Here is an 18,558-nt window from a genome sequence, read left to right on the forward strand (position 1 = left end):
TTATTGTGAATATTAATTGCAATGATCATTGTCCTAAATTTAGGAAACAGTTAGTTTGAAATATTTCTCTATATATTATAATTTAACACTGTCCTGTTCCTAGATAATAAATCCTAGAAAAGATGAGTGTATTAACTACATCTATTAGTATTAATCTTATTAGACTGACCTGTTTTGTCTATTTACTAATATATATCCTATAATATAAAAGGACAAGTGTGTTTGTCCGAAGCTGTCATGCGCAGTAGAGACAGCATGAGGACAAACACACCTGGCCTTACCTGACTGACATGCTGTTTGCGGCAAAAGTGGGCGTGGCCGGACAGGAGCGTGGACGTGGCTGGATGGGAGCGTGGGTTTGGCCGGGCATGGTCGGGGGTGGTGTGGGACGGGGCTGGCGCGGTCTGCGCGAGAGAGAGGGGAGAGAAATAGAAAGAGAGGGGGAGAGACAAAAAGAGATAGGAAAGAGCAGAAGAGAGGGGAAAGTGCAGAAGAGAGGGGGAGAGAGCAAAATAGAGGGGAAAGAGCAAAAGAGAGGGGAAAGAGCAAAAGAGAGGGAAGAGAGAGAAAAAGAGAGGGGGAGAGAGAGCAAAAGAGAGAGGGGGAGAGAGAAATAGAGAGGGGGAGAGAGAGAAAAAGAGAGGGGGAGAGAGAGCAAAAGAAAGGGGGTAGAGAGCAAAAGAAAGGGGGGGGGGAGAGAGAGAGCAAAAGAGAGGGATGGAGAGAGAGAGCAAAAGAGAGGGGAGAGAGACAGAGCAAAAGAAAGGGGGAGAGAGAGAGCATAAGAGAGGGGGAAGAGATAGAGCAAAATAGAGGAATGGAGAGAAAGAGCAAAATAGAGGGATGGAGAGAGAAAGCAAAAAAAAGGAGTGAGAGATAGAGCAAAAGAGAGAGGGGAGAGAGAGAGTGCAAAAGAGAGGGGGGAGAAAGAGCACAAAAGAGAGGGGGGAGAGAGAGAGCGCAAAAGAGAGGCGGAGAGAGTGCAAAAGAGAGGGGGAGAGAGAGCGTGCAAAAGAGGGGGTGAGAGAGATCGCAAAAGTGAGGGGGAGAGAGAGAGAGTGCAAAAGAAAGGGGGAGAGAGAGAGCAAAAGAGAGGGGGAAGAGAGAGATCAAAAGAGTGGGATGGAGAGAGAGCAAAAGAGAGGGATGGAGAGAGAGAGCAAAAAAAAGGAGTGAGAGACAGAGCAAAAGAGAGAGGGGAGAGAGAGAGCGCAAAAGAGAGGGGGAGAGAGAGAGTGCAAAAGAGAGGGGAGAGAGAGCACAAAAGAGAGGGGGAGAGAGAGAGCGCAAAAGAGAGGGGGAGAGAGAGAGTGCAAAAGAGAGGGGGTGAGAGAGCGTGCAAAAGAGGGGGAGAGAGAGATTGCTAAAGAGAGAGAGAATGCAAAAGAGAGGGGGAGAGAGAGCGTAAAAGAGAGGGAGGGAGAAAGAGAGCAAAAGAGAGGGGGAGAGAGAGCAAAAGAGAGGGGGAGAGAAAGCAAAAGAGAGGGGGAGAGAGGGAGCAAAAGAGAGGGGGAGAGGAGAGCAAAAGAGAGGTGGAGCGAGACAGAGCGCAAAAGAGAGGGGGAGAGAGAGCGCAAAAGAGAGGGGGAGAGAGCGCAAAGGAGAGGGGGAGAGAGCACAAAAGAGAGGGGGAGAAAGCAAAAGAGAGGGGGAGAGAGGGAGCAAAAGAGAGGGGGGGAGAGAGAGAGCAAAAGAGAGGTGGAGCGAGAGAGAGCACAAAAGAGAGGGGGAGAGAGCGCAAAAGAGAGAGCACAAAAGAGAGGGGGAGAGAGTGCAAAAGAGAGGGGGAGAGAGCGCAAAAGAGAGCACAAAAGAGAGGGGGAGCTCAGTGCAAAAAGAGAGGGGGGAGAGGGAGCACAAAAGAGAGGGGGAGAGAGTGGGAAAGAGAGATTGGGAGAGAGAGCGTGCAAAAGAGGGGGGGAGAGAGATCGCAAAAGAGAGAGAGAACGCAAAAGAGAGGGGGGAGAGAAAGCAAAAGAGAGGGGGAGAGAGGGAGCAAAAGAGAGGGGGATAGAGAGTGCAAAAGAGAGGTGGAGCGAGACAGAGTGCAAAAGAGAGGGGGAGAGAGCTCAAAACAGAGGGGGAGAGAGCACAAAAGAGAGGGGGAGAGAGAGCAAAAGAGAGGGGGTGAGAAAGCAAAAGAGAGGGGAGAGAGGGAGCAAAAGAGAGGGGGAAGAGAGAGAGCAAAAGAGAGGTGGAGCGAGAGAGAGCGCAAAAGAGAGGGGGAGAGAGCACAAAAGAGAGAGAGAGCACAAAAGAGAGGGGGAGAGAGTGCAAAAGAGAGGGGGAGAGAGCGCAAAAGAGAGAGGGAGAGAGCACAAAAGAGAGGGGGAGAGAGAGCAAAAAGAGAGGGGGGAGAAAGCAAAAGAGAGGGGGAGAGAGGGAGCGCAAAAGAGAGGGGGAGAGAGAGAGTGCAAAAGAGAGGGGGAGAGAGAGCGTGCAAAAGAGGGGGGGAGAGATCGCAAAAGAGAGGGGGAGAGAGTGCAAAAGAGAGGGGGAGAGAGAGCAAAAGAGAGGGGGAAGAGAGAGATCAAAAGAGAGGGATGGAGAGATAGAGCAAAAAAAAGGAGTGAGAGACAGAGCAAAAGAGAGAGAGGAGAGAGAGAGTGCAAAAGAGAGAGGGGAGAGAGGGAGCGCAAAAGAGAGGGGGAGAGAGAGGGTGCAAAAGAGAGGGGGAGAGAGAGCGTGCAAAAGAGGGGGGGAGAAATCGCAAAAGAGAGTGAGAACGCAAAAGAGAGGGGGGAGAGAGCGTAAAAGAGAGGGAGGGAGAGAGAGTGCAAAAGAGAGGGGGAGAGAGAGCAAAAGAGAGGGGGAGAGAAAGCAAAAGAGAGGGGGAGAGAGGGAGCAAAAGAGAGGGGGGAGAGAGAGAGCAAAAGAGAGGTGGAACAAGACAGAGCGCAAAAGAGAGGGGAGAGAGCGCAAAAGAGAGGGGGAGAGAGCACAAAAGAGAGGGGGAGAGAGAGCAAAAGAGAGGGGGGGGAGAAAGCAAAAGAGAGGGGGAGAGAGAGAGCAAAAGAGAGGTGGAGCGAGAGAGAGCGCAAAAGAGAGGGGGAAAGAGCGCAAAAGAGAGAGGGAGAGAGCACAAAAGAGAGGGGGAGAGCGTGCAAAAGAGAGGGGGAGAGAGCCCAAAAGAGAGGGGTAGAGAGCACAAAAGAGAGGGGAGAGAGGGAGCAAAAGAGAGGGGGGGAGAGAGAGAGCAAAAGAGAGGTGGAGAGAGCGCAAAATAGAGGGGGGGAGAGCACAAAAGAGAGTGGGAGAGAGAGCAAAAGAGAGGGGGAGAGAGCGCAAAAGAGAGGGGGAGAGAGAGCAAAAGAGAGGGGGAGAGAGCACAAAAGAGAGCGGGAGAGAGCACAAAAGAGAGGGGGAGAGAGAGCACAAAAGAGAGGGGGAGAGAAAGAGCACAAAAGAGAGGGGGGAGAGAGTGCAAAAGAAATGGGGAGAGAGAGGGTGCAAAAGGGGGGGGTGAGAGAGATCGCAAAAGAGAGGGGGAGAGAGATCGCAAAAGAGAGGGGGAAGAGAGAGATCAAAAGAGAGGGATGGAGAGAAAGAGCAAAAGAGAGGGATGGAGAGAGAGAGCAAAAAAAAGGAGTGAGAGACAGAGCGAAAGAGAGAGGGGAGAGAGAGAGCGCAAAAGAGAGGGGGGAGAGAGAGAGTGCAAAAGAGAGGCGGAGAGAGAGAGCGCAAAAGAGAGGGGGAGAGAGAGAGCACAAAAGAGAGGGGGAGAGAGAGAGTGCAAAAGAGAGGGGGTGAGAGAGCATGCAAAAGAGGGGGGGAGAGAGATCGCTAAAGAGAGAGAGAATGCAAAAGAGAGGGGGAGAGAGAGCGTAAAAGAAAGGGAGGGAGAGAGAGTGCAAAAGAGAGGGGGAGAGAGAGCAAAAGAGAGGGGGAGAGAAAGCAAAAGAGAGGGGGAGAGAGGGAGCAAATGAGAGGGGGAGAGGAGAGCAAAAGAGAGGGGGAGAGGAGAGCAAAAGAGAGGTGGAGCGAGACAGAGCGCAAAAGAGAGGGGGAAAGAGCGCAAAAGAGAGGGGGAGAGAGAGCAAAAGAGAGGGGGGAGAAAGCAAAAGAGAGGGGGAGAGAGGGTGCAAAAGAGAGGGGGGAGAGAGAGAGCAAAAGAGAGGTGGAGCGAGAGAGAGCACAAAAGAGAGGGGGAGAGAGCGCAAAAGAGAGAGAGCACAAAAGAGAGGGGGATAGAGTGCAAAAGAGAGGGGGAGAGAGCACAAAAGAGAGCACAAAAGAGAGGGGGGAGCTCGGAGCAAAAAGAGAGGGGGGAGAAAACAAAAGAGAGGGGGAGAGAGGGAGCGCAAAAGAGAGGGGGAGAGAGTGCAAAAGAGAGGGGGAGAGAGATCGTGCAAAAGAGGGGGGGAGAGAGATCGCAAAAGAGAGAGAGAACGCAAAAGAGAGGGATGGAGAGAAAGAGCAAAAGAGAGGGATGGAGAGAGAGAGCAAAAAAAGGAGTGAGAGACAGAGCGAAAGAGAGAGGGGAGAGAGAGAGCGCAAAAGAGAGGGGGAGAGAGAGAGAGTGCAGAAGAGAGGTGGAGAGAGAGCGCAAAAGAGAGGGGGAGAGAGAGAGCGCAAAAGAGAGGGGGAGAGAGAGAGTGCAAAAGAGAGGGGGTGAGAGAGCATGCAAAAGAGGGGGGGGAGAGAGATCGCTAAAGAGAGAGAGAATGCAAAAGAGAGGGGGAGAGAGAGCGTAAAAGAGAGGGAGGGAGAGAGAGTGCAAAAGAGAGGGGGAGAGAGAGCAAAAGAGAGGGGGAGAGAAAGCAAAAGAGAGGGGGAGAGAGGGAGCAAATGAGAGGGGGAGAGGAGAGCAAAAGAGAGGGGGAGAGGAGAGCAAAAGAGAGGTGGAGCGAGACAGAGCACAAAAGAGAGGGGGAGAGAGCGCAAAAGAGAGGGGGGGAGAGAGCAAAAGAGAGGGGGGAGAAAGCAAAAGAGAGGGGGAGAGAGGGTGCAAAAGAGAGGGGGGAGAGAGAGAGCAAAAGAGAGGTGGAGCGAGAGAGAGCACAAAAGAGAGGGGGAGAGAGCGCAAAAGAGAGAGAGCACAAAAGAGAGGGGGATAGAGTGCAAAAGAGAGGGGGAGAGAGCACAAAAGAGAGCACAAAAGAGAGGGGGGAGCTCGGAGCAAAAAGAGAGGGGGGAGAAAACAAAAGAGAGGGGGAGAGAGGGAGCTCAAAAGAGAGGGGGAGAGAGTGCAAAAGAGAGGGGGAGAGAGATCATGCAAAAGAGGGGGGGAGAGAGATCGCAAAAGAGAGAGAGAACGCAAAAGAGAGGGGGAGAGAAAGCAAAAGAGAGGGGAAGAGAGGGAGCAAAAGAGAGGGGGGATAGAGAGTGCAAAAGAGAGGTGGAGCAAGAGAGAGAGCAAAAGAGAGGGGGAGAGAGAGAGCACAAAAGAGAGGGGGAGAGAGAGAGCACAAAAGAGAGGGGGAGAGAGCAAGGGGTGGGACCGCTGTACTGCAAAAAATGGCCTGTGTGAACGGGCTTTAGGACTAGTATATATATATATATATATATATATATATATATATATATATATATATATATAAATGCATTAGAGGCCTTTTCAGAGATGAAAACATGAAAAATTATGCTTATGCAATATTAATTTTTTAATAAAGTGTTATAATGTGTATTTATTGTGGTAAATCTTTGACATTCCAGTGTTCTGCACATAGCAAAATATGTTCTATGTATTTTAAATAGATTTATCTATAACTTTATATGTATATATATATATATATATACGTTGATTGGAGTAGCCATGTTAGTCCAGAGATTTAGATATCAAAATAACAAGAGTATTGCATTGAGCAATGATACTTTTTTTATTGGACTAACTATACATTTATAAGATGACAAGCTTTCGGAAGAGTTCCTTCCTTTATCAAGTCTGAAGCAATAAAGGAAGGAACTCTTCCGAAAGCTTGTCATCTTATAAATGTATAGTTAGTCCAATAAAAAAAGTATCATTGCTCAATGCAATACTCTTGTTATTTTGAGATATATATATATATATATATATATATATATATAGATAGATAGATAGATAGATAGATAGATAGATAGATAGATATTGTACTAAAATACCATTTTATATATATATGAATAAATAGAACATATTCTGCTATGTGAAGAACATTGGAATGTGAAATATTATTATTTTCATATCTGGTTAGCGCAATTGAGAATATGCGATTATGTTTGTGCGCGAGTAGGATGTTTTTCCCCACTTTTTTTGCTCCATTGACTTCTTTGGGGGAAAACGTTATTGCGAGCTCGATATTGTAAGTTTAACTGTCTATGGCCTAGATTTGGAGTTTGGCGGTAGCCGTGAAAACCAGCGTTAGAGGCTCCTAACGCTGGTTTTAGGCTACCGCCGGTATTTGGAGTCAGTCAAAAAAGGGTCTAACGCTCACTTTTCAGCCACGACTTTTCCATACCGCAGACCCCCTTACGTCAATTGCGTATCCTATCTTTTCAATGGGATCTTTCTAACTCCGGTATTTAGAGTCGTGGCTGAAGTGAGCGTTAGAAATCTAATGACAAAACTCCAGCCGCAGAAAAAAGTCAGTAGTTAAGAGCTTTCTGGGCTAACGCCGGTTCATAAAGCTCTTAACTACTGTGCTCTAAAGTACACTAACACCCATAAACTACCTATGTACCCCTAAACCGAGGTCCCCCCACATCGCCGCCACTCGATTCAATTTTTTTAACCCCTAATCTGCCGACCGCCACCTACGTTATACTTATGTACCCCTAATCTGTTGCCCCTAACACAGCCGACCCCTATATTATATTTATTAACCCCTAACCTGCCCCCCACAACGTCGCCGCCAGCTACCTACAATAATTAACCCCTAATCTGCCGACCGCAAAGCGCCGCCACCTACATTATAGCTATGTACCCCTAATCTGCTGCCCCTAACACCGCCGACCCCTATATTATATTTATTAACCCCTAATCTGCCGCCCTCAACGTCGCCGACACCTGCCTACACTTATTAACCCCTAATCTGCCAACCGCACCGCACCGCTATTATAATAAAGTTATTAATCCCTAATCCGCCTCACCTAACTTCAAACATTAACCCCTAATCTGCCGACTGGAGCTCACCGCTATTCTAATAAATTTTTTAACCCCTAAAGCTAAGTCTAACCCTAACACTAACACCCCCCTAAATTAAATATAATTTAAATCTAACGAAATTAATTAACTCTTATTAAATAAATTATTCCTATTTAAAGCTAAATACTTACCTGTAAAATAAATCCTAATATAGCTACAATATAAATTATAATTATATTATAGCTATTTTAGGATTTATATTTATTTTACAGGTAACTTTGTATTTATTTTAACCAGGTACAATAGCTATTAAATAGTTAAGAACTATTTAATAGCTACCTACCTATTTAATAGCTATTAAATAGTTAAGAACTATTTAATAGCTACCTAACTATTTAATAGCTATTAAATAGTTAAGAACTATTTAATAGCTACCTAGTTAAAATAATTACAAAATTACCTGTAAAATAAATCCTAACCTAAGTTACAATTAAACCTAACACTACACTATCAATAAATAAATTAAATTAAATACCTACAATTACCTACAATTAAACCTAACACTACACTATCAATAAATTAATTAAATACAATACCTACAAATAACTACAATGAAATAAACTAACTAAAGTACAAAAAATAAAAAAGAACTAAGTTACAAAAAATAAAAAAATATTTACAAACAGAAGAAAAATATTACAACAATTTTAAACTAATTACACCTACTCTAAGCCCCCTAATAAAATAACAAAGCCCCCCAAAATAAAAAATGCCCTACCCTATTCTAAATTACCAAAGTTCAAAGCTCTTTTACCTTACCAGCCCTGAACAGGGCCCTTTACGGGGCATGTCCCAAGAAATTCAGCTCTTTTTCCTGTAAAAAAACACATACAATACCCCCCCCACATTACAACCCACCACCCACATACCCCTAATCTAACCCAAACCCCCCTTAAATAAACCTAACACTAAGCCCCTGAAGATCTTCCTACCTTGTCTTCACCTCACCGGGTATCACACCGATCTGTCCTGGCTCCGATATCTTCATCTAAGCCCAAGCGGGGGATAGACATCCATCATCCGACGGCTGAAGAAGTCCAGAAGAGGCTCCAAAGTCTTCATCCTATCCGGGAAGAAGAGTAGATCCGGACCGGCAACCATCTTCTTCCAAGCGGCATCTTCTATCTTCATCCGATGAGGACCGGCTCCATCTTGAAGACCTCCACAGCGGACCCATCTTCTTCCGACGACGACTTCCCGACGAATGACGGTTCCTTTAAGGGACGTCATCCAAGATGGCGTCCCTCGAATTCCGATTGGCTGATAGGATTCTATCAGCCAATCGGAATTAAGGTAGGAAAATTCTGATTGGCTGATGGAATCAGCCAATCAGAATCAAGTTCAATCCGATTGGCTGATCCGATCAGCCAATCAGATTGAGCTCGCATTCTATTGGCTGATCGGAACAGCCAATAGAATGCGAGCTCAATCTGATTGGCTGATTGAATCAGCCAATCGGATTGAACTTGATTCTGATTGGCTGATTCCATCAGCCAATCAGAATTTTCCTACCTTAATTCCGATTGGCTGATAGAATCCTATCAGCCAATCGGAATTCGAGGGACGCCATCTTGGATGACGTCCCTTAAAGGAACCGTCATTCGTCAGGAAGTCGTCGTCGGAAGAAGATGGGTCCGCGGTGGAGGTCTTCAAGATGGAGCTGGTCCTCATCGGATGAAGATAGAAGATGCCGCTTGGAAGAAGATGGTTGCTGGTCCGGATCTACTCTTCTTCCCGGATAGGATGAAGACTTTGGAGCCTCTTCTGGACTTCTTCAGCCGTCGGATGATGGATGTCTAGCCCCCGCTTGGGCTTAGATGAAGATATCGGAGCCAGGACAGATCGGTGTGATACCCGGTGAGGTGAAGACAAGGTAGGAAGATCTTCAGGGGCTTAGTGTTAGGTTTATTTAAGGGGGGTTTGGGTTAGATTAGGGGTGTGTGGGTGGTGGGTTGTAATGTTGGGGGGGGTTTGTATGTGTTTTTTTACAGGAAAAAGAGCTGAATTTCTTGGGACATGCCCCGTAAAGGGCCCTGTTCAGGGCTGGTAAGGTAAAAGAGCTTTGAACTTTGGTAATTTAGAATAGGGTAGGGCATTTTTTATTTTGGTGGGCTTTGTTATTTTATTAGGGGGCTTAGAGTAGGTGTAATTAGTTTAAAATTGTTGTAATATTTTTCTTATGTTTGTAAATATTTTTTTATTTTTTGTAACTTAGTTCTTTTTTATTTTTTGTACTTTAGTTAGTTTATTTCATTGTAGTTATTTGTAGGTATTGTATTTAATTAATTTATTGATAGTGTAGTGTTAGGTTTAATTGTAGGTAATTGTAGGTATTTTATTTAATTTATTTATTGATAGTGTAGTGTTAGGTTTAATTGTAACTTAGGTTAGGATTTATTTTACAGGTAATTTTGTAATTATTTTAACTAGGTAGCTATTAAATAGTTCTTAACTATTTAATAGCTATTGTACCTGGTTAAAATAAATACAAAGTTACCTGTAAAATAAATATTAATCCTAAAATAGCTATAATATAATTATAATTTATATTGTAGCTATATTAGGATTTATTTTACAGGTAAGTATTTAGCTTTAAATAGGAATAATTTATTTAATAAGAGTTAATTTATTTTGTTAGATTATATTATATTTAACTTAGGGGGGTGTTAGTGTTAGGGTTACACTTAGCTTTAGGGGTTAATACATTTATTAGAATAGCGGTGAGCTCCAGTCGGCAGATTAGGGGTTAATGTTTGAAGTTAGGTGTTGGCGATGTTAGGGAGGGCAGATTAGGGGTTAATACTATTTATTATAGGGTTAGTGAGGCGGATTAGGGGTTAATAACTTTATTATAATAGCGATGCGGTCCGGTCGGCAGATTAGGGGTTAATAAGTGTAGGCAGGTGGAGGCGACGTTGTGGGCGGCAGATTAGGGGTTAATAAATATAATATAGGGGTCGGCGATGTTAGGGACAGCAAATTAGGGGTACATATCGATAATGTAAGTAGCGGCGGTTTACGGAGCGGCAGATTAGGGGTTAATAATAATATGCAGGGGTCAGCGATAGCGGGGGCGGCAGAATAGGGGTTAATAAGTGTAAGGTTAGGGGTGTTTAGACTCGGGGTACATGTTAGAGTGTTAGGTGCAGACGTAGGAAGTGTTTCCCCATAGCAAACAATGGGGCTGCGTTAGGAGCTGAATGCGGCTTTTTTGCAGGTGTTAGTTTTTTTTTCAGCTCAAACAGCCCCATTGTTTCCTATGGGGGAATCGTGCACGAGCACGTTTTTTAGGCTGGCCGTGTCCGTAAGCAACTCTGGTATCGAGAGTTGCAGTGGCGTTAAATATGCTCTACGCTCCTTTTTTGGAGCCTAACGCAGCCATTCTGTGGACTCTCAATACCAGAGTTATTTTAAAGGTGCGGCCAGAAAAAAGCCAGCGTTAGATACGCGGGTCATTACCGACAAAACTCTAAATCTAGCCGTATGTGTGTTACAAGCAAAAACAGTTTACTTTCAACTTGTAATACGAGCACAACCAGACACTTGCAAAAAGCTTACTTCTAGCGCTCTTAATGCTCTAGCGGGAGAGTTAAATAGTTAAATAGTGCTCCACTTGTAATCTGGCCCTTGATTGGTTCCTCCTATCAATAACATTCCCTATGGGATTCCATAAAGAGCAAGTTCTGCTTTTTACATTGAGCATTATCAAATACAGAAAGAAATTACATCTAGGAATGTTATTCTTTAAATATCAAATTATAATTTTGTATTGTATGCTATGTAAAATGTATTTTAACTTGTTGATGAGGCAAATGAACAAAGCATTCATTATACACACGTTAGGTTTTCTTTGCAGATTAATAAAACCCACAACCACAATGCTTGCAAGGTTGATTTGGAAAATGAAACAAATTATCTAAATGTTTTTAAAAATCACATTTTAAATTGATATTAATTTCAAATAGCTATTTGATCATTGCCCATTGGTGCCATAATAAAGCTTCCTGTGACAGAAATTGCATTCCACAGAGCTATATTACTTCCTGTGGGAAGCACTTTGCTGGGATTTAACTGTTCAGCCCATTTTCTTTTTAAACATGGTGATGTATGCAGCACTATGAATATTTCTAAAAGTCTACAAATAGTGCATAATGTTAAAGAAAGTAATATATGATCATTCTGTCAACAAACATTCGGGCAGATTACGAGCTTTGCGTTATGAGTGGCTCGGTAATAACTTGCAAGTTATTTCCACCGCTCACCTGCGTTGAGCTCCATACCGCACACAAATACCAGCGCTGCTTTGAGCTACTTTTACATGCTCGTGCACGATTTCCCCATAGACATCAATGGGGAGAGCCGGCTAAAAAAAAGCCTAACACCTGCAATAACGGAGCGTAAAGCTCCGTAACGCAGCCCCATTGATTCCTATGGGGAAAGAAAATGTATGTTTAAAGGGATAATCAAGTCCAAAAAAAACTTTCATGTTTCAAATAGGGCATGTAATTTTAAACAACTTTCCAATTTACTTTTATCCCCAATTTTGCTGTGTTCTCTTGGTATTCTTAGTTGAAAGCTAAACCTAGGAGGTTCATATGCTAATTTCTTAGACCTTGAAGGCCGCCTCTAAGCTAAATGCATTTGGATAGTTTTTCACCACTAGAGGGCATTAGTTCACGTGTTTCATATAGATAACATTGAGCTCATGCACGTGAGTTTACCATGAAGACAGCTCTGATTGGCTAATATGCAAGTCTGTCAAAAGAACTGAAATAAGGGGGCAGTCTGATGAGGCTTAGATACAAGGTAATTACAGAGGTAAAACATCTATAATTATAACTGTGTTGGTTATGCAAAACTGGGGAATTGGTAATTAAGGGATTATTTATCTTTTAAAACAACAAAAATTCTGGTGTTTACGGTCCATTTAAACCTAACACCCTAACATAAACTGTGGCATGCCGGAGGGCGATCCATGGCAAAACTCCCATGGAAAATTACATAGTTGATGCAGAGTCTGGTTTTAATCCATAAAGGGCATAAATCACCTAACATTCCTAAATTGTTTGCAATAACGTGCTTTAAAACATCAGGTATGATGTTGTATCGATCAGGTAGTGTAAGGGTTACGCCCGCTTCACAGTGCGCAGTGTAGGTGATATACCTGCCCTGACCATGCTTTGCAGACCAGGTATCAGTGGTCAGATGGACCCTTGCCCCAACACTGTGTGCCAGACATGCCATTATAGCAGACTTATATGGCTTTGGCATTGCTTTTTGGTAATTAGAAGGCTGCTAAATGCCACTGCACACCACACGTGTTTTATGCCCAGCAGTGAAAGGGTTAATAAGGGAGCATGTAGGCAGCTTGTAGAGTTAATTTTAGCTTAAGTGTAGTGTAGTAGACAACCCAAAGTATTGATCTAGGCCCATTTTGGTATATTTCATGCCACCATTTCACCGCCAAATGCGATCAAAAAAAAAAAATTGTTCACTTTTTCACAAACTTTAGGTTTCGCACAGAAATTATTTACAAACAACTTATGCAATTATGGCATAAATGGTTGTAAATGCTTCTCTGGGATCCCCTTTGTTCAGAAATAGCAGCCTTATATGTCTTTGGCGTTGCTTTTTGGTAATTAGAAGGCTGCTAAATGCCACTGCACACCACACGTGTTTTATGCCCAGCAGTAAAGGGGCTAATTAGGGAGCATGTAGGCAGCTTGTAGAGTTAATTTTAGCTTAAGTGTAGTGTAGTAGACAACCCAAAGTATTGATCTAGGCCCATTTTGGTATATTTAATGCCACCATTTCACCGCCAAATGCGATCAAATTTAAAAAAAACTTACATTTTTTCGCAATTTTAGGTTTCTCACTGAAATTATTTACAAACAGCTTGTGCAATTATGGCACAAATGGTTGTAAATGCTTCTCTGGGATCCCCTTTGTTCAGAAATAGCAGACATATATGACTTTGGCGTTGCTTTCTGGTAATTAGAAGGCCGCTAAATACTGCTGCGCATCACACGTGTATTATGGCTAGCAGTGAAGGGGTTAATTAGGTAGTTTGTAGGGAGCTTGCAGGGTTAATTTTAGCTTTAGTGTAGAGATCAGCCTCCCACCTGACACATCAGACCCCCTGATCCCTCCCAAACAGCTCCCTTCCCTGCCCCACCCCACAATTGTCCCCGCTAACTTAAGTACTGGCAGAAAGTCTGCCAGTACTAAAATAAAAGGTTTTTAATTTTTTTAATTTTTTTTTTAGCATATTTACATATGCTGTGGTGTAGCATCCCCCCTTAGCCCCCAACCTCCCTGATCCCCCCCAAAACAGCTCTCTAACACTCCCCATCTGCCTTATTGGCGGCCATCTTGGGTACTGGCAGCTGTCTGCTATTATTTCACAGTCGAAAAAGTGTTGTTTTTTTTAAATGTATACTACTGTTACACCAGATATTAGTGGTGGCACTGGGCAAGTGGGCACAGTATACGCTGTGAGCCTGACACACACGCTGGCAGGCAGGCAACTGCAATTAGATTACACAGGGGAAAAAAAAAAAAGCAGATTGATGTCCTAGCCCTAAAAAGGGCTTTTTGGGTTGCTGTCCTTACAGCAGAGATCAGATGAGTCCTTCAGGACTGTAGTGGACACTGAATACATTAGCCTAGCTATCGATTTCCCTATGAAATCAGCAGCAGCTACACTGTCCCTCCTCTCACTAAGAATGCAGCTTCCAAATTAATCTAAAATGGATGCTGTCCAGGAGGTGGGAGGGTCTGGGAGGGAGGGTCTGCTGCTGATTGGCTGTAATGTGTATTCTGACTGTGAGGTACAGGGTCAAACTTTACTCAATAATGACGAATAGGGGGCGGATCGAACATCACGTATGTTCGCCCGCCGAGACGAAAGCGAACATGCTATGTTCGCCGGGAACTATTTGCCGGCGAACTCTTCGCAACATCACTATAGAGTGCCCGTTTTTTAAAAATACTATTAAAAACATTGGCACTTTCATTCATGAAACTTTACATTGCAGCGTTTTTTTAAAATGCTTACCTTTTTCTTTAGGAAACCCAGACCAGCGATACTCTGCCCGCAGCTCCTCTTTACTTAGCACAGCAATGACAAAACCGCTTTCTCCAATCATAACGTGCACCCTGAGGCGACCAGCTCATGAGGCGACCAGCTCATGAGGCCACGCAACGATTGGAGGAAGCCGGTTTCATCATCGATAAGTACAGCATGAGAAGCGGGCGGAGGTTTCCTAAAGAAAAAGGTAAGTATTTTAAAAAAATGCTGCAATGTAAAGTTTAATGAATTAAAGCTCCCCTGTTTTTAATAGTATTTTTAAAAACCGGGCACTCATTCATTAAACTTTAGATTCACTTTAACAGTGGCAGCAAACTGTGCACATAGGTTTATTGCTTGCACTATAATTCCACCCTTACATCGGTCCTTTACAATCTGGCCCCTCTTACCATTGTTCAGAAATCACACACTCATCCTCAGCACTGGCATACTCCTCTGACACGGTACCTACGCAGATGTTCCTGTACTGCTGAGCGGCACTGGAGAAAATCTCGAAGTTCAGCTGATTTCCTTCATTACAAGTTCATTTTGAACTCCTACTATTCTGCCCTTAATCTCTATAAGCAACATTACTTCTCTACTCTTATCTCTACTCTTTCTTCAAACCCAAAACATCTGTTCTCCACTTTCAATACTCTTCTTCTCCCACCCCCACCCCCTAATACAACTTCTCTGTTAGGTCAAGACTTTGCCAGCTACTTCAATAACAAAATCAACTCCATCAGAAACTAAATAGCCATAAATGTAGCTCTTTCTCCCCTGTTACTGAGGAAGACGTTCCGGCACTTATACTGCACTCTCACCTCACTACCTGTCCCCTTTACCGTATTCCCTCACAGATACTCCTCTCCCTCTCTTCTACCCTTACCCCTATACTCACACACATTTTCAACCTGTCCCTCAGCCCCGGCATATTTCCCTCATCTCTGAAACATGCACTGGTCACACCTATCCTCAAAAAACCTTCTCTTGATCCAACCTCCCAATCCAACTACCACCCTATTTCTCTACTCCCTTTTGCCTCAAAGCTTCTTGAAAAGCTAGAATATGCACGCCTATCCCATTTCCTTACATTAAACTCCCTCCTTGACCCACTGCAATCTGTATTTCGTCCCCATCACTCCACAGAGACAGCAATCATTAAGGTTACCAACAACCTACTTACAGCAAAATCAAAAGGACACTTCTCTCTGCTTATCCTCATTGATCTGTCTGAAGCCTTTGATACTGTTGACCACCCTCTTTTGCTCCAAACCCTCCAATCCTTCGGCATTTGTGACACAGCCCTCTTGTGGTTCTCTACCTACCTGTCAAACCGTACCTTTAGTGTAGCCTTCTCTGGGGCCTCCTCTGCCCCGTCACCACTTTCTGTTGTAGTACCACAAGGCTCTGTCCTCGGTCCCCTTCTCTTCTCAATCTACACGTCATCATTAGGTTCCCTAATTAAAGTCCCACAGGTTCCAATATAATTTGTATGCCAATGACACCCAAATCTATTTCTCTGCACCAGACCTATCTACTTCCTTGCTAACCCATGTCACTAACTGTCTTTCTCACATATCTTCCTGGATGTCCTCTTACTACCTCAAGCTAAATCTCTCCAAAACTGAGCTCCTTATTTTTCCCCTCTTCTTCCAAAATCTCCACCCCCAATCTCTCTATAACTGTTGACATCTCCATCATTTCCCCTACCCCGCATGCCTTATGTCTTGGGGTCACACTTGACTCAGATCTTTCTTTCACTCCTCACATTCAGTCCTTGGCTTAATCCTGCCACTTCCACCTTAAAAACATCTCTAAAATTAGACATTTCCTTACACAAGACACAACTAAGATTTTAATCCATTCCTTCATCCTTTCCCGCCTCGATTACTGCAACTCTGTCCTCTCTGGTCTCCCCAGCTGCCGCCTAGCTCCTTTACAATCCATAATGAATGCCTCTGCCAGGCTCATCTTCCTTACATGTCGTTCTTCATCTGCTGCACCTCTCTGTCAATCCCTTCACTGGCTTCCTCTTGCCTTCAGGATTAAACACAAAGTTCTCACTCTGACATATAAAGCCCTCAACTGCACTGCTCCCCCCTATATCTCAGACCTTGTCTCCAGATACTCTCCCTCCCGTCCCCTTCGCTCTGCTCATGACCTCCTACTCTCCTCCTCTCTTGTTATCTCCTCACACTCCTTCTTACAGGACTTCTCCAGACTGACTCCTATCTTGTGGAACTCTCTGCCTCGCTCCACAAGACTCTCCCCTAGTTTTGAAAGCTTCAAGTGCTCCCTAAAGACTCTACTGTTCAGGGATGCATACAACCTACACTAACCTTTCTTTATACCGTTTCCTCTCCTCCATTGCTATCCCCTTGAACTCCCTTAGCATGTAAGCCTAAGAGCCCAGCTGTTTGTAGATCACCTTCTTTAGAGCTGACTACAACAATGCGACTCTTGGCAGGGCCCTCTACCTGTCTGATCCCTATAAACTTTACCTTGTATTCCGCCTATGTTTATAGCGCTGCGGAATCTGTTGGCGTGCTACAAATAACTGATAATAATAATAAAATTATAATAATCTTGTAAGGGACATGGTTCATATCTAAGAAACACTCAGCTTCCTCTTCCCACTAATGAAAAAAGAAATAAAAAAAATCTCTGTGAAGACAATGCTTACAGTAATTAATCTCTGGTATATTACACACAGGTCAGCACAGTGCAATAATAATTGTTATTTAGGAGTCAATCACAAAAAACGTATCTAACGATTTTCAACAGAAAATCACCATTAAAGTCTAAGGGAATTTTTTTATATAAATGATTTAAAACGTTTTTTTCTAAAGGATTCTGATACCCCTTTAGAGTTCTCTCATTCCAACCCTTAAAAAATATAATAGATGTAAACTGGAAACTTTTTACAAATTGTGTGCTCTGAATCACAAAAGAAATTGTGGGGTTGTATGTTCCTTTCTAAATGCCAAAAGTTTTTTAAGTTAAAAAATAAATAGATTTTGAAATTGAAAAATTATAATATACCCCATAGTTGTATATTATAACCTTCAATTTCTTTATTATCCTGCTCCTGTTCACATATATTTTTGTTGCTAAGGTAACAACATACATTACTGTATGAGAATATGCTATCAGTGTCCTTCAGGTATAAAACTCCTTTGTCAGATGTTTGAATTAACCCCTGCCCTGCCATAGCTGCAACAAATTGCGCTTTATCTTGCAGTACACAGCTCCATACCTTTCAAGGCTGAACAGTCTCTTGCTGCAAAGATATATTCATAACAGATATGTAGTCTAAATTCTAAATCCAATTAAGTATCTAAAGTGGGTGAAGTTTCATAAAAATAAACTGCTGCTTTCCTGCGACACAGGAAAGAGTGTGAAATCTCTGAAATGGCAATTTAACATTTCTAGGAACTTAAGAATTTAAATGAATGTCATTTTTATATTATGATAATGCTTTCACATCTTTAAAGCTTTTGTAGCATAAAAAACTGTATAAAAAAACTTATAATGCAGTGATTTACATCATATTTAGTTTTTGTGCTGCACTAGACACTGGCAAATCTGCGGCCCCCCTCTACTAACTTAAAGGGACACTGAAACCAAAATGTTTCTTTTGTGATTCAGATAGAGCATGCAATTTTAAGCAACTTTCTAATTTACTCCTATTATCAATTTTTCTTCGTTCACTTGCTATCTTTATATGAAAAAGAAGGCATCTAAGCTTTTTTTCTTGGTTCAGAACTCTGGACAGCAGTTTTTGATTGGTCGATTAATTTATCCACCAATCAGCAAGGACAACCTAGGTTGTTCACCAAAAATGGGCCGGCATCTAAACTTACATTCTTGCATTTCAAATTAAGATACCAACGGCTAGATTTAGAGTTTTGTCGGTAAGGACCCGCGTAGCTAACGCTGGCTTTTTTCTGGCCGCACCTTTAAAATAACTCTGGTATTGAGAGTCCATAGAATGTCAGCGTTAGGCTCCAAAAAAGGAGCGTAGAGCATATTTAACGCAACTTCAACTCTCGATACCAGAGTTGCTTACGGACGCGGCCAGCCTCAAAAACGTGCTCGTGCACGATTAACACCTGCAAAAAAGCTGCGTTCAGCTCCTAACGCAGCCCCATTGTTTGCTATGGGGAAACACTTCCTACGTCTGCACCTAACACCCTAACATGTACCCCGAGTCTAAACACCCCTAACCTTACACTTATTAACCCCTAATCTTCCGCCCCCGCTATCGCTGACCCCTGCATATTATTATTAACCCCTAATCTGCCGCTCCGTAAACCGCCGCTACTTACATTATCCCTATGTACCCCTATTCTGCTGCCCTAACATC

The 18,558-nt window shown here is 43.3% G+C and overlaps 1 protein-coding gene across 1 annotated transcript in view; it reads left to right on the forward strand.

Annotated features, from left to right (window-relative positions):
• Nucleotides 1-18,558, forward strand: part of CHN2 (chimerin 2) — a 964,914-nt gene that overhangs the window by 501,327 nt on the left and 445,029 nt on the right. The window lies entirely within an intron of this gene.

This window comes from Bombina bombina, chromosome 5 (assembly GCF_027579735.1).
Source record: "Bombina bombina isolate aBomBom1 chromosome 5, aBomBom1.pri, whole genome shotgun sequence".
Lineage (NCBI taxonomy): Eukaryota > Metazoa > Chordata > Amphibia > Anura > Bombinatoridae > Bombina > Bombina bombina.